The following is a 15,245-nucleotide window of genomic DNA, read 5'->3' as shown; positions in this document are numbered from 1 at the left end:
CATGCTCTCCCCTAACATCAGTGCCCTTGGCCTTGGGGAGATTTACATAGTACTTTTTTCTCTCATTTGGGAAGCATCCAGGTGAAGTAGAAAGATGATTAGAGAGGCTTATTTTTAACCACATTCCAAAATTCAATTAACAGTGAGTCTCTTTATGCCCAGGCAAGTTACTTTACCACTTTGTACTTCACCCAGTGAGGTCAATGTAAAGAGACACGTGTTTTTTAAAAAATTTTCTATGGGTAGAATCCTCCCATGAATTGAGACAATTCATAATTGGGGCCAATGAATTGGGACATACATAAGCAGGCAACTCAACCACAGTTCTTGTCGTTAACCTTTCTGAAGAAGTAGTAATCTGCAACCATGTTGTTTGGCTCTGTCCTCAGTAAGAAACATGGACCTCAGACATAGCCAAAGGAGCACAATAGTGGTGAGACTATTCTGTTCCTAAGCCTTTTGTTAGCTGAAACCAGTAGCATTGCCAGACAGCAGTAGGAAACATTCATGGTCCTGCATTTGGAGGAAAGAGGATGTGATATTGTCTAAATAGAATACCATCTACCTAAAAGCCATTTGCAAAGCTATTATTTTAGGAAGGGCTGAAAGCTTTAAATAAAATGAATGGGGTTATCTACCTTAAAGCAATTTTAAAGGTCAGAGTTCTTGGAGAATATATACTAACTGTATAATTATGAAGGAAAAGTGGGAAAATCCTAAAAAAGTTAGTGATCAAGCCATGGATGCTTGCAGTGGGATTGACAGAGTAAGATTCTCTGCCCACTACTGGTGCAGTCTGTGTCTTAGTGGAAATAAGGGTTTTGTCAAAGTACTCATACACATAATCCACACCATAGACACAATATAAAATAATGTATTAGTAGGAGATAATAATGCATAAGTAAAAGAGTTTGATAATATCTTGGTCAAATGAGCATAATGACAATATCTCCCTTCCTTATAGTATTGTCATGAAGATTATATGATATATCTAAAGTAGCTGACACGTAGTAAATGCTCAGTATATTTAATTGTTATTAAACACTGATGCTATTGTATTATAAATTGCTAGATACTTCAGAAGTCCCAAGAAATCAACAAAGACTAGAGAAGTCAGGGGTACATAGAACTTGAGCTGGGCTTTGAAATGTATTTATATTTCACTTTATTTCATGACTCAGAAGAAATACACAAAATAAATTGGAATAATAGTCTTTTTTGCAATATTACTATGTAGCAGATACACACATTGCATATATTATCTTGCCTTTTTGAATGTACACAACATTGGTAGACACCATATAGTGAAAGAAGATATGAACCAGATAATTTTGGAAATAAAACCATAAACATAGGAATTTGGATTCAAATTCAGGTCTGTCTGACTACAAAGCCTATAGTTTGAACCACTGTAACATACTGACTGTTAAGAAAAAAACAAATCTGGAATGTTAAATTAAAATATTTGGAAAAAATCAATAAACATATGAGGTTCAGGGGAAACAAACTTGTAAAGAGGTGGTTATGGTAGAAAATTTATAAGCCTCTCCAATTTCTGAAGGAAAAAAACATCAGAAATATATTTTTTTTCTTAAAAAATGAAAATGAGTCATAACCCAAAAAGTCAGATTTCGAAAGCTAATGAAAATTCTTAAGACAAATGCAATTTTTGCCTTGATTGAACTTACTGGTTTCAAATTTCTGACATTCAAGAAGAAAGTATTGATTCTGAAATGACATAGTTTCCTTTTCTGTAATATGTGTTTTGTCTTTTATAGACAAAACACATATTACAGAAAAGGAAACTTTTCTAATAAATAACTAATAAATAGTTTTGGATTTGGGGAAATACTGTTCATGTAAGTAATCAAACAGTATATTCTCTGAAAATTAATAATGATTTTTAAATTGAATCAGTTGAATATGAATGCTTCAGGAATAATTTTATTAAACTTTTTAAAAATTCCATTGTGGTAAAAAAAAGGCTTTTAAAAGTTTTTCATTATAGAATTAAGAGAACTATAGTTTTTTTAAACATAAGAATCCTGATTGTTTTCTAAAACCTAAATATAATGCAATATTTTTATTATTGTTTCTGTTTTGTTTTACTATCACTTTTTTCCCCACATGCTCAAGACATGAGAAATAATTAGATGTAGGTAAGTAGGCCAGACTATACTACACTGTTATGAAAGTTAAATCACAAACCTGTCTGTGAGTTTCCTCATGCACGGTGGAAAAGAATGTATAATTGTCTTAGTCTATTTGTGCCGCTATAACAAAAGACCACAGATTGGGTGTCTTAAACAACATTTAATTCTCAGAGTTCCAGAAGTTGAGACAGCAAGATCAAGATGTTGTCGGATTTGGTGACTGTTTAAAGTCTACTTCTTGGCTTATACATGGCCATCTTCTCACTGGTGGAAGGGGCAAGATATTTCCCTGAGGTCTCTTTTAGCAAAGCATTAATACTTTGAAGACCTAATTACTTTACTTTCCAAAGGCTCCACTCCAAACACTATCACATTTAAGATTAGGTTTCAACATATGACTCTGGGGGGCAGGGAACACATAAACATTCAAACATTTAGCCTATATCATTAATTAAATGATTCACAGTATTTGCAAGGAGATAATACACTGGTTTCTCAGACAAAACACAATCTTTGCTGATATAAAGTATGCTAGGATAGTAGTTTTCAATGTGTGGTCCCTGGATTTCATTGAAACTTATTCAAAATGTAAACTCTTGGGCCCTAACCCAGAGCTACTAAATCAAACTATGAGTGGAACAGCACTCCAGATGATTCTGAAGCATGCTCAAGTTTTAAACCCACTGGGTTAAGGTAGGAATAATAATTCTGTCTGAGTTTATTTGTGGTTAGGTAAAGAAATTTAATGAGTTAGGTCAAATAATTAAAATTCTGTTTAACATACTCCTTCCTTCAGCTAAAAAGAATTTGATATATTTGGAAAACAAATAGATTTGACATTGTGATGTTATGAGAAAGGGCATTAATATTGGTATTTGAAAGAGAATTAATTTAGGAATTAATTTAGAGAATTAGTCACGATTTCCTGGAGGAAAATTTGATACTACTCATCAAAAGCCTAGCAATTTCACTTTTAAAAATTTATTCAAAGAAAATAGTCCCTCAAATGTGTGAAGATGGGTGTACAAGAATATTTAGCAAGTCATTGTTTCTAATAATTAAAAATGGTAATCTAACTCAATGTCCACTAGTGAAATAAATTATATAATTCTCATGAAATTCTAAATATCCATTAAAATGATTATTCAAGTGTTTATTTATAATAAGACACTATATTCATATTAATTCGATTGAATATATACTCCGATTATAAGTTAGTATATGTATATGAATCAAATTTGGTTAAAATATCCATACATGTATTCGTTTATAGATCTATATACATGGAGAAAAAAGTATGTTATACACCAAAATATTAGCAATGGAAATATTGGTGATAGACATGTATATATTTTGTTTGTGTTATTCTCTATTTTCTAATGTGAAATTATATTCCTTAAATAAAGAAACAACAAAAGCATAAAAGCAACCTAATCTAAGATGACTTTTAAGCATATTTTTTACACAATCTTATTATTAGGAACAAGTAATACTCATTCTGCTTTTTAAAAACACTCTGCCCTCGAATATCGGGGGGAAAAACCTAATCCCTCTTGCTTTAATAATTCACTGCCCAGTTTACTGTTCCAAAATCTGGGATTGGTTTATTTCTGAAGGTTTGCATTATTATTAGATAATCACAAAAATATGGGTTTCATCTTAGAAATTTCTGGAAAAGTAAAAATTAGTCTGAGTGGAAGACAAGAGGATCTTGGTTCAACCTTTGCAAGTAATTTTATCTGTGAATTTGGAAATTTTAATTTACCTGTTTTTGACCTTGGTTTTTTAATCTATAAAAAGTGGCAGGAGCAGAAGATCTTGATGGTCTTTAACTGCTCTAATACTCTAGGAATCTATAATGAATTTAGAAAACAATTTTTAGAGATCTGTATGAGAAAGTATGGAGGCTAAAGGAATAAAGTAAATTAAAACTTTCTAAAATTAGCTTTAAAAGACTCTTCTTCTGATATTACATAGGATGTTATTGATACTTCTCTCTTTTAGTATAACTTCTCCCTTGATGGAATTTTAAAACAAACGTGTTAAATAGTTTAAAAATATTTGAAAGTTGGTGTACTTGTGACACCTGGTGGTCAAATGAAACATCACATCTAAATTCCAATTTCCCACACACTCCTTCCCTTTCTCTCAGCGGGGCATTTTTCCCCTATTCATCCATTCATCATATATTCAGTCATTCACTCAATAAACACTTAGTGGATCCCTAATATGTTCAAAACACTTTACAACACACTTTACTATTGAGGAAAGAAAGTAATAAGAGAATCAGTCTTTCATATGTAGGATATTGCAATCTATTTAGAGGAACAAAATTGATTGCATACAAAGGCAATAACCACAGCATGTTAAATGTATTAAATGCACTCTTGCTAAAAAAATGATCAGAACTATGGATACTGTGAGGCTATAGAAGTGACCTCTGGTTTGGAGAGGTCAAGAAAGGCTTCTTAAAGGAAGTGAGGCTTGCTTTTCTTGGGACCTCAGTTTCCCCAGCTATAAAACAGTGGCAATGTTCTACTGTAGTATAGGACTGCTGGGAGGGACAGATTGAGAGAGTGTATATAAAGGACTTAGTATAGCACCTTGTCCAACATAGGCATTCAGTGATTTTTTTTTAATGTTTATTTTTGACAGAGAGAGAGAGAGAGGGAGACACAGAATCTGAAGCAGGCTCCAGGCTCTGAGTGGTCAGCACAGAGCCTGACATGGGGCTCGAACTCATGGTCCGTAAGATCATGATTTGAACCGAAGTTGGACACTCAACCGACTGAGCCACCCAGGCACCCCGGCATTCAGTGATTTTTAATTATTATTTTAACAAAACTGAATATGATCAGGAGGATTTCATATATGTTAACTGGTTTCTAAATTTTACTTCAAAAATAATTCTGGTTCAAGTTTACATGAGTTTTTATTTAAACTGAGTATACAGAGCACAAGTTCAATTATTTTAGTTCAGTGGATAAACAAAAAACCCCACAAAAACAGTGTTGGCTCTATTTACAGTTTGCTAGACTAACTGGCTGATTTAGCAAAATTGCTAACTCAGTGAGAAAAAAAAAACATACAAAGTAGTTGTTTATTTGAATGAGCTGTTTGACTGCAATTAACTTTCAGCAAATACAGTCTATCAGAAAGCACCACATAGTGCAAAGGCATCAGATAGATTGTTTGGCACTGTGTGAGCTGTGTGTGTGTTTACTGAATTTTTACAATTTTGAATTGGTTGTATTTTGGGTTGAGTAGGCACTATCTTAGATTCTGTGCTGCTTTCAATAGTTAATGTTAAGTGTGTCTCGATTTCCCTTTAATTCCATAAAATGTGAAACAAACTAACTACCTTTGCAAGCAATAAAAAGTACAAGGAAGTAGTCAAATCCCATTTACCTTTTTGTTTCCACAGTCAGAGGCATGTTATATTTCCCGAGGATATCAAGCATTTGGGTAAACTGTCATTTTCAAGGGTTAAAATAAACTGTATTGTAGTGGCTTTGGGCCAAAAGCAATAATGTTCTGATCCAAAAGAAAACCAATAACAGGGACTCTGCATGGTAGGAATGAATTTTTAACCTGGATAATGGAAGATTTGAGAGAGACAGGATTGCCATCTTCAGATAATTAAAGAGTTTCATGTGCAACAGGGGGCAAGCTTTATTCTTATGTGACTTTGGTAAACAAAATTAGACTAAAATGACATGCATATAGATGTTAACCTACTAGAGCGAGAATTTTCTAACAATTATGATTGTTAAAATGTAACTATTCAAAATTAGTAAATTTTCACTGAACTTGACCCAAGAGCTGAGGTAGAGATAGCCTCTTTTTCTGCAACTACCACAAGATACCCTCTAGTTTTTCACATAATTTGGTAGTTGCTTGCAATGGTAGCAGGATAGTCTTGACCAATGTCAATGTTTGAAGATACCGTAATTCTGTATAGACACAGATCTTTAAAGTTACAGAAGTGTTTGAGAAGTAACATGACATACAAACAAGACTAATTTTGTCCTCAAATTCTGAAGGAGTCAAAGTTTATCTGCATTGTCCTATTTTTTTCCAAACTTCCATCCTTCCAAGGTCTAGTGAACTTCCAGTCCTTCCCAAGCCCTTATCCTGTGTTTCAGTCCCAAAGGTTTACAGACTCATCTCAGAAATCACTTAATCCCTGATAAGATTGCATTTTAAAATGGATTAAGTTTTCTCTTTCCCAGCATTGATGATTTGGAACTCATCTAGATCGCAAAATATGACAATGCAAATGGAGACAACTATAACACTAAAATGTGGAAACTTACAAAAGTGTTGGAATATATGGAATTATATATATAGAGAATATATATATGGAATATGTATATATATATATATATATATATATATATATATATATATATATATGAATTTTCCAGTGAGGTCTTGCTTGTTGGTTATCTCTGCAAGTTTGATTACTCCCTGAAACTACTGAGGGGAAAACCTGACTGAGATTATTGTAAAAACATTGATCTTTTTGATGTCTTTTTTTTCAATATATGAAATTTATTGTCAAATTGGTTTCCATACAACACCCAGTGCTCATCCCAACAGGTGCCCTCCTCAATACCCATCACCCACCCTCCCCTCCCTCCCCCCCATCAACCCTCAGTTTGTTCTCAGTTTTTAAGAGTCTCTTATGCTTTGGCTCTCTCCCAATCTAACCTCTTTTTTTTAACTTCTCCTCCCCCATGGGTTTCTGTTAAGTTTCTCAGGATCCACATAAGAGTGAAAACATATGGTACCTGTCTTTCTCTGCATGGCTTATTTCACTTAGCAGAACACTCGCCAGTTCCATCCACGTTGCTACAAAGGGCCATATTTAATTCTTTCTCATTGCCACGTAGTACTCCATTGTGTATATAAACCACAATTTCTTTATTCATTCATCAGTTGATGGACATTTAGGCTCTTTCCATAATTTGGCTATTGTTGAGAGTGCTGCTATAAACATTGGGGTACAAGTGCCCCTATGCATCAGTACTCCTGTATCCCTTGGGTAAATTCCTAGCAGTGCTACTGCTGGGTCATGGGGTAGGTCTATTTTTAATTTTTTGAGGAACCTCCACACTGTTTTCCAGAGTGGCTGCACCAATTTGCATTCCCACCAACTGTGCAAGAGGGTTCCCATTTATCCACATCCTCTCCAGTATCTATAGTCTCCTGATTTGTTCATTTTGGCCACTCTGACTGGCGTGAGGTGATATCTGAATGTGGTTTTGATTTGTATTTCCCTGATGAGGAGTGACGTTGAGCATCTTTTCATGTGCCTGTTGGCCATCCGGATGTCTTCTTTAGAGAAGTGTCTATTCATGTTTTCTGCCCATTTCTTCACTGGGTTATTTGTTTTACAGGTGTGGAATTTGGTGAGCTCTTTATAGATTTTGGATACTAGCCCTTTGTCTGATATGTCATTTGCAAATATCTTCTCCCATTCCGTTGGTTGCCTTTTAGTTCTGTTGACTGTTTCCCTTGCAGTGCAGAAGCTTTTTATCTTCATAAGGTCCCAGTAATTCTTTTCTTTCTTTTAATTCCCCTCCTTTGGGGATGTGTCAAGTAAGAAATTGCTGCTGCTGAAGTCAGAGAGGTATTTTCCTGGTTTCTCCTCTAGGGTTTTGATGGTTTCCTGTCTCACATTCAGATCCTTTACCCATTTTGAGTTTATTTTTGTGAATGGTGTGAGAAAGTGGTCTAGTTTCAATCTTCTGCATGTTGCTGTCCAGTTCCAGCACCATTTGTTAAAGAGACTGTCTTTTTTCCATTGGATGTTCTTTCCTGCTTTGTCAAAGATTAGTTGGCCATATGTTTGTGGGTCTAGTTCTGGTGTTTTATTCTATTCCATTGGTCTATGTGTCTGTTTTTGTGCCAATACCATGCTGTCTTGATGATGACAGCTTTGTAGTAGAGGCTAAGGTCTGGGATTGTGATGCCTCCTGCTTTGGTCTTCTTCTTCAAAATTACTTCGGCTATTCGGGGCCTTTTGTGGTTCCATATGAATTTTAGGATTGCTTGTTCTAGTTTCGAGAAGAATGCTGGTGCAATTTTGATTGGGATTGCATTGAATGTGTAGATGGCTTTGGGTAGTATTGACATTTTGACAATATGTATTCTTCCAATCCATGAGCACGGAATGTTTTTCCATTTCTTTATATCTTCTTCAATTACCTCCATAAGCTTTCTATAGTTTTCAGCACATAGATCTTTTACATCTTTGGTTAGATTTATCCCTAGGTATTTTGTGCTTCTTGGTGCAATTGTGAATGATATCAGTTCCTTTATTTGTCTTTCTGTTGCTTCATTATTAGTGTATAAGAATGCAACTGATTTCTGTACATTGATTTTGTATCCTGCAAATTTGCTAATTCATGTATCAGTTCTTTTGACCAAAGTCAGCAGACTTTTGGTGGAGTCTATCGGATTTTCCATGTATAATATCATGTCATCTGCAAAAAGCGAAAGCTTGACTTCATCTTTGCCAATGTTGATGCCTTTGATTTCCTTTTGTTGTCTGATTGCTGATGCCAGAATTCCAACACTATGTTAAACCACAGTGGTGAGAGTGGGCATCCCTGTCGTGTTCCTGATCTCAGGGAAAAAGCTCTCAGTTTTTCCCCATTGAGGATGATGTTAGCTGTGGGCTTTTCATAAATGGCTTTGATGATCTTTAAGTATGTTCCTTCTATCCCATCTTTCTCGAGGGTTTTTATTAAGAAATGATGCTTAATTTTGTCAAAGGCCTTTTCTGCATCGATTGACAGGATCATATGGTTCTTATCTTTTCTTTTATTAATGTGATGTATCACGTTGATTGATTTGCAAATGTTTAACCAGCCCTGCATCCCAGGAATGAATCTCACTTGATTATGGTGAATAATTCTCTTCATATGCTGTTGAATTCGATTTGCTATTATCTTATTGAGAATTATTGCATCCATATTCATCAGGGATATTGGCCTGTAGTTCTCTGTTTTTACTGGGTCTCTGTCTGGTTTAGGAATCAAGGGAATACTGGCTTCATAGAATGAGTCTGGAAGTTTTCCTTCCCTTTCTATTTCTTGGAATAGCTTGAGAAGGATAGGTATTATCTCTGCTTTAAACGTCTGGTAGAATTCCCCTGGGAAGCCATCTGGTCCTGGACTCTTATTTGTTGGGAGATTTTTGATGACTGATTCAATTTCTTCGCTGGTTATGGGTCTGTTCAAGCTTTCTATTTCCTCCTGAGTGAGTTTTGGAAGAGTGTGGGTGTTTAGGAATTTGTCCATTTCTTCCAGGGTGTCCAATTTGTTGGCATATACTTTTTCATAGTATTCCCTGATAATTGTTTGTATCTCTGAGGGATTGGTTGTAATAATTCCATTTTCATTCCTGATTTTATCTATTTGGGTCATTTCCCTTTCTTTTTGAGAAGCCTGGCTAGAGGTTCATCAATTTTGTTTATTTTTTCAAAAAAACAACTCTTGGTTTTGTCTTTCTGCTCTACAGTTTTTTTTTTGTTTTTTTTTTTTAGATTCTATATTGTTTATTTCTGCTCTGATCTTTATTCTCTTCTGCTGGGTTTAGTCTGTCTTTGCTGTTCTGCTTCTATTTCCTTTAGGTGTGCTGTTAGATTTTGTATTTGGGATTTTTCTTGTTTCTTGAGATAGGCCTGGATTGTAATGCATTTTCTGCTCAGGACTGCCTTCGCTGCATCCCAAAGCGTTTGGATTGTTGTATTTTCATTTTCATTTGTTTCCATATATTTTTACATTTCTTCTCTAATTGCCTGGTTGACCCATTCATTCTATAGTAGGGTGTTCTTTAACCTCCATGCTTTTGGAGGTTTTCCAGACTTTTTCCTGTGGTTGATTTCAAGCTTCATAGCATTGTGGTCTGAAAGTATGCATGGTATGATCTCAATTCTTGTGAACTTATGAAGGGCTGTTTTGTGACCCAGTATATGATCTATCTTGGAGAATGTTCCATGTGCACTCGAGAAGAAAGTATATTCTGTTGCTTTGGGATGCAGAGCTCTAAATATATATGTCAAGTCCATCTGAACCAATGTATCATTCAGGGCCCTTGTTTCTTTATTGACCGTGTGTCTAGATGATCTATCCATTTCTGTAAGTGGAGTGTTAAAGACCCCTGCAATTACCACACTCTTATCAATAAGGTTGCTTCTGTTTGTGATTAATTGTTTTATATATTTGTGGGCTCCTGTATTCAGCACATAGACATTTATAATTGTTAGCTCTTCCTGATGGATAGACCCTGTGATTATTATATAATGCCCTTCTTCATCTCTTGTTACAGCCTTTAATTTAAAGTCTAGTTTGTCTGATGTAAGTATGGCTACTCCAGCTTTCTTTGACTTCCAGTGGCATGATAAACAGTTCTCCATCCTGTCACTTTCAATCTGAAAGTGTCCTCAGGTCTAAAATAAGTCTCTTGTAGACAGCAAATAGATGGGTCTTGTTTTCTTATCCATTCTGATACCCTATGTCTTTTATTTGGCGCATTTAGTCCATTTACATTCAGTGTTATTATAGAAAGATACGGGTTTAGTGTCCTTGTGATGTCCGTAGTTTTCGTACTTGTAGCAATGTCTCTGGTACTTTGTCTCACAGGATCCCCCTTAGGATCTCTTGTAGGGCTGGTTTAGTGGTGACAAATTCCTTCAGTTTTTGTTTGTTTGGGAAGACCTTTATCTCTCCTTCTATTCTAAATGACAGACTTGCTGGATAAAGGATTTTCAGCTGCATATTTTTTTCTGTTTATCACATTGATGATCTCCTGCCAATCCTTTCTGGCCTGCCAAGTTTCAAAAGAGAGATCAGTCACGAGTCTTATAGGTCTCCCTTTATATGTGAGGGCACGTTTATCCCTTGCTGCTTTCAGAATTTTCTCTTTATCCTTGTATTTTGCCAGTTTCACTATGATATGTCGTGCAGAAGATCGATTCAAGTTACGTCTGAAGGGAGTTCTCTGTGCCTCTTGGATTTCAATGCCTTTTTCCTTCCCCAGATCCGGGAAGTTCTCAGCTATGATTTCTTCAAGTACACCTTCAGCACCTTTCCCTCTCTATTCCTCCTCTGGAATACCAATTATGCGTAGATTATTTCTCTTTAGTGCATCACTTAGTTCTCTAATTTTCCCCTCATACTCCTGGATTTTTTTATCTCTCTTTTTTCAGCTTCTTCTTTTTCCATAATTTTATCTTCTAGTTCACCTATTCTCTCCTCTGCCTCTTCAATCCGAGCCGTGGTCGTCTCCATTTTATTTTGCAGATCATTAATAGCATTTTTTAGCTCCTCCTTGCTGTTCCTTAGTCCCTTGATCTCTGTAGCAATAGATTCTCTGCTGTCCTTTATACTGTTTTCAAGCCCAGTGATTAATTTTATGAGTATTATTCTAAATTCACTTTCTATTATATTGTTTAAATCGTTTTTGATCAGTTCGTTAGCTGTTGTTATTTCCTGGACTTTTTTTTTTTTTGAGGGGAATTCTTCCTTTTTTGTCATTTTGGATAGTCCCTGGAGTGGTGTAGAACTGCGAGGCACTTCCCCTGTGCTGTCTTGAATAACTTGGGTTGGTGGGCAGGGCCACAGTCAGACCTGATGTCTGCCCCAGCCCACCACTGGGGCCACAGTCAGACTGGTGTGTGCCTTCTCTTTCCCTCTCCTAGGGGCGGGATTCACTGTGGGGTGTGTGGCCCATCTGGGCTACTTGCACACTGCCAGGCTTGTGGTGCTGGGGATCTGGCATATTAGCTGGGATGGATCGGCAAGGTGCACAGGGGCGGGAGGGGCAGGCTCAGCTCGCTTTTCCTTCAGTGATCTGCTTCTGGAGGGACCCTGTGACACCGGGAGGGAGTCAGACTTGCAGCTGGAGGGATGGATCCACAGAAGCACAGTGTTGGGTGTTTGTGCTGTGCAAGCTAGTTTCCTGGCAGGAACTGGTTCCCTTTGGGATTTTGGCTGGGGGATGGGCTAGGGAGATGGCGCTGGTGAGCACCTTTGTTCCCGGCCAAGCTGCGCTCTGTTGTCCGGGGCTCAACAAATCTTCCTCCATTGTCCTCCAGCCCTCCTGTTCTCCAAGCAGAGCTGTTAGCTTATAAACTTCCAGATGTTATGTCCGGCTTGCTGTCAGAACACACTCTGTCTGGCCCCTTCGCTTTTGCAAGCCAGACTCTGGGGCTCTGCTTGGCCAGTGGGCTGCCCCTCTGCGCAGGCTCCCTCCCGCCAGTCCCTGTAGCGTGCACTGCCTCTCCGCCCTCCTACCCTCTTCCATGGGCCTCTCGTCTGCGCTTGGCTCTGGAGAATCCGTTCTGCTAGTCTTCTGGTGGTTTTCTGGGTTATTTAGGCAGGTGTAGGTAGAATCTAAGTGATCAGCAGGATGCAGTGAGCCCAGCGTCCTCCTACGCCGCCATCTTCTCCCTTGATTTCTGAAAACATGTTTCACAATATTGTCATATAATTGTAGATTGCCATGATATTTTCAGCTTGCATGAAAAAGACCTTTGAATTTGTGAAAGTTCACACTTTAATACTTCTTTGGTGGACACAAATATATTTGTAAACCCAAACATAGACTGACATGCCCTTGGCCCTATTTTTACTGTTATCTGCAGAAATCATCACTCTAATGTTTTCCTTAAGGAAAGAACATACATCCTCAAGGTGGGAAGTAACAGCGCAACCAATATAAGAACAAAGTGCACAGATATTCAAATGCCCTTCCAGTACTCTCTCTATGCAACCACCTACATCGTCATATTCATCCCTGGTCTTTCGGCCAACAGTGCAGCCTTGTGGGTTCTGTGCCACTTCATCAACAAGAAAAATAAAGCCATCATTTTCATGAGCAACCTCTCTGTGGCTGATCTTGCTCATGTGTTGTCTTTACCTCTCCAGATTTACTATTACTTTAGCCACCACTGGCCCTTCCCGAAGGCCATTTGCCTGCTGTGCTTCTACTTGAAGTATCTCGACATGTGTGCCAGCGTTTGCTTCCTGATATGCATCAGCCTTCAGAGATGTTTCTTTCTCCTCAAGCCCTTTAGAGTCAGAGACTGGAAGCGTAGGTATGATGCAGGCACCAGTGCTGGCATCTGGATCATTGTGGGGACTGCTTGTTTGCCACCTCCAATTCTGAGGAGTGCTGACTTAGCCAACAACACTGAATACTGCTTTGCCAATTTAGGGTTTCAGCACATTAGCATGGCCTCCTCCATTGGTATGGTAACTGTAGCTAAACTTGGAAGTTTTTTGTTTTTTGTTTTTTGGTTTTTTTTTTTTACCTGTTGCCATTATAACATACTGCACATGGAAAAAGAGAAAATCTTTACAGGAATTCCAAGTTCCCACTCAGAATACCAAAGAGAGAAAGAAGTCTTTGTGGCTGGTTCTGATATGTGCAGTGGTGTTCATTGTGTGTTTCCCTCCTTACCACCTGAACTTCCCATTCTATACGATGGTGAAACATGTCTTTTCAAACTGTTCTTTTTTAAGATCATCCTATGTTTTTACATCATTTCTCTATGTCTTGCAAATCTGAATTGCTGCCTTGATCCCGTTGTATATTATTTTATGACCCCAGAATTCCACAATAGGTTTTTGGACCACAGTGGTTGGCTCTTCAGTCACTGTGAGATGCAAGGACAGTGCTTTGGAAATTCATCACAGGAAGGAGGAACTTCAAACTATCTCTCTTACAAATTTGAATGATTCCAAGATAATACAATCAAATAAATAACTAGAATAATCTATGTTCTCTATCAGTTTAGCTATGTAACCTTGAATATTTTAAAAAATGGTACTGTTGAATGCCTTAAGAAAACATGGCCTCCTTCCTTTCATCTCCAAAATCCTCCTTCTGAAGGAATTATTCATGACTATATTTTCTATCCAAATGGAAATATGCTGTTCTATGGATAGTAAAATATCTTTATTTATAGAAAGTAATAAGCACCAGAATAAATTGCACACCTGTTCCTCAGAAATGGATCCAATGTTTTCACTTTCTCCTGCAAGAAACAAAATGTAAATTTAAAATAAGTGGACATAGGTGAATTGTCCAAAAATTGTAAAATATACAGAATAAGATCCTGACTTTATTTTAAAAATACATACTAGAGCAAAGTAGACTAAAGAGGAAACATTTTTTAATATTAATAGGAGTTGTGAAAATTAATATCCTTAGAGCTTGAAATATGAGAATTTCCATTTTCCCCTTAAAGAAATGAACAATTCAGAGTCATACCAAATATCTCAAATGTATCATGAAATTCATACACAACACATACAACTTAAACACAAAACACAGTTGTATTCTAACACATTTCACAAGCTTCAGAATTTCAGGGTTTGCAATAAAATCTCTTTGTTTGAAAGTCTATGAGTGTGTGTGATGCGATGCCTATTTGTGTATATTGTCAGTCATTTAGAAAATGTTTATTAATTTGCAAATTAAAATCAATTGTGCAACGAAATGTTTATATTACTTCCTCTATATACAACCTCAGTCACAACTTTGCTTGATAGATTTTAAACAATGAATTAATAAAGAATCATACACATGTGTATAGTTTTTTAGTTAGACCTCATTACTCACAAGTAAAGACACATATAAAGAGAATATTGGTGAATTGAATATCATTATGAATGCAGAATGAAAATTGATATTGTTTCAAATCTTTGTGACTTTTTAATAAAATTTTGTAATACAAATCACTATCATTGAACATTTTTAAACTTAAAATTTCACATATGGGGTTTAATTAAAATGGTATTTTATTTTTTTAAGTTTATTTATTTATTTTGAGATGGAGTGCAAGCAGGGGAGGGGCAGAAAGGGAGAATCTCAAACAGGCTCTGCACTTTCAGTACAGATCCCCACACAGGGCTCAAACTCATGAAACTGCGAGGTCATGACCTGAGCCAAAATCAAGAGTCAGACACTCAACCGACTGAGCCACCCAGGTACCCATAAAATGCTATTTTATAAAGCAGTGGCCAATTTTATAAGGTTATAAAGGCTTGATTTCTTGTCTTTATAAGGTTGTTA

At 36.6% G+C, this 15,245-nt stretch overlaps 1 pseudogene; it reads left to right on the top strand.

Moving 5' to 3' along the window:
• Positions 1 to 12,860: 12,860 nt before the first annotated feature.
• Positions 12,861 to 13,973, top strand: LOC145713908 (putative P2Y purinoceptor 10; annotated as a pseudogene).
• Positions 13,974 to 15,245: the final 1,272 nt, after the last annotated feature.

The sequence above is a fragment of the Panthera onca genome, chromosome X (assembly GCF_046562875.1).
Source record: "Panthera onca isolate mPanOnc1 chromosome X, mPanOnc1 haplotype 2, whole genome shotgun sequence".
NCBI lineage: Eukaryota > Metazoa > Chordata > Mammalia > Carnivora > Felidae > Panthera > Panthera onca.
This window is presented reverse-complemented; position numbering and strand designations above follow the sequence as displayed.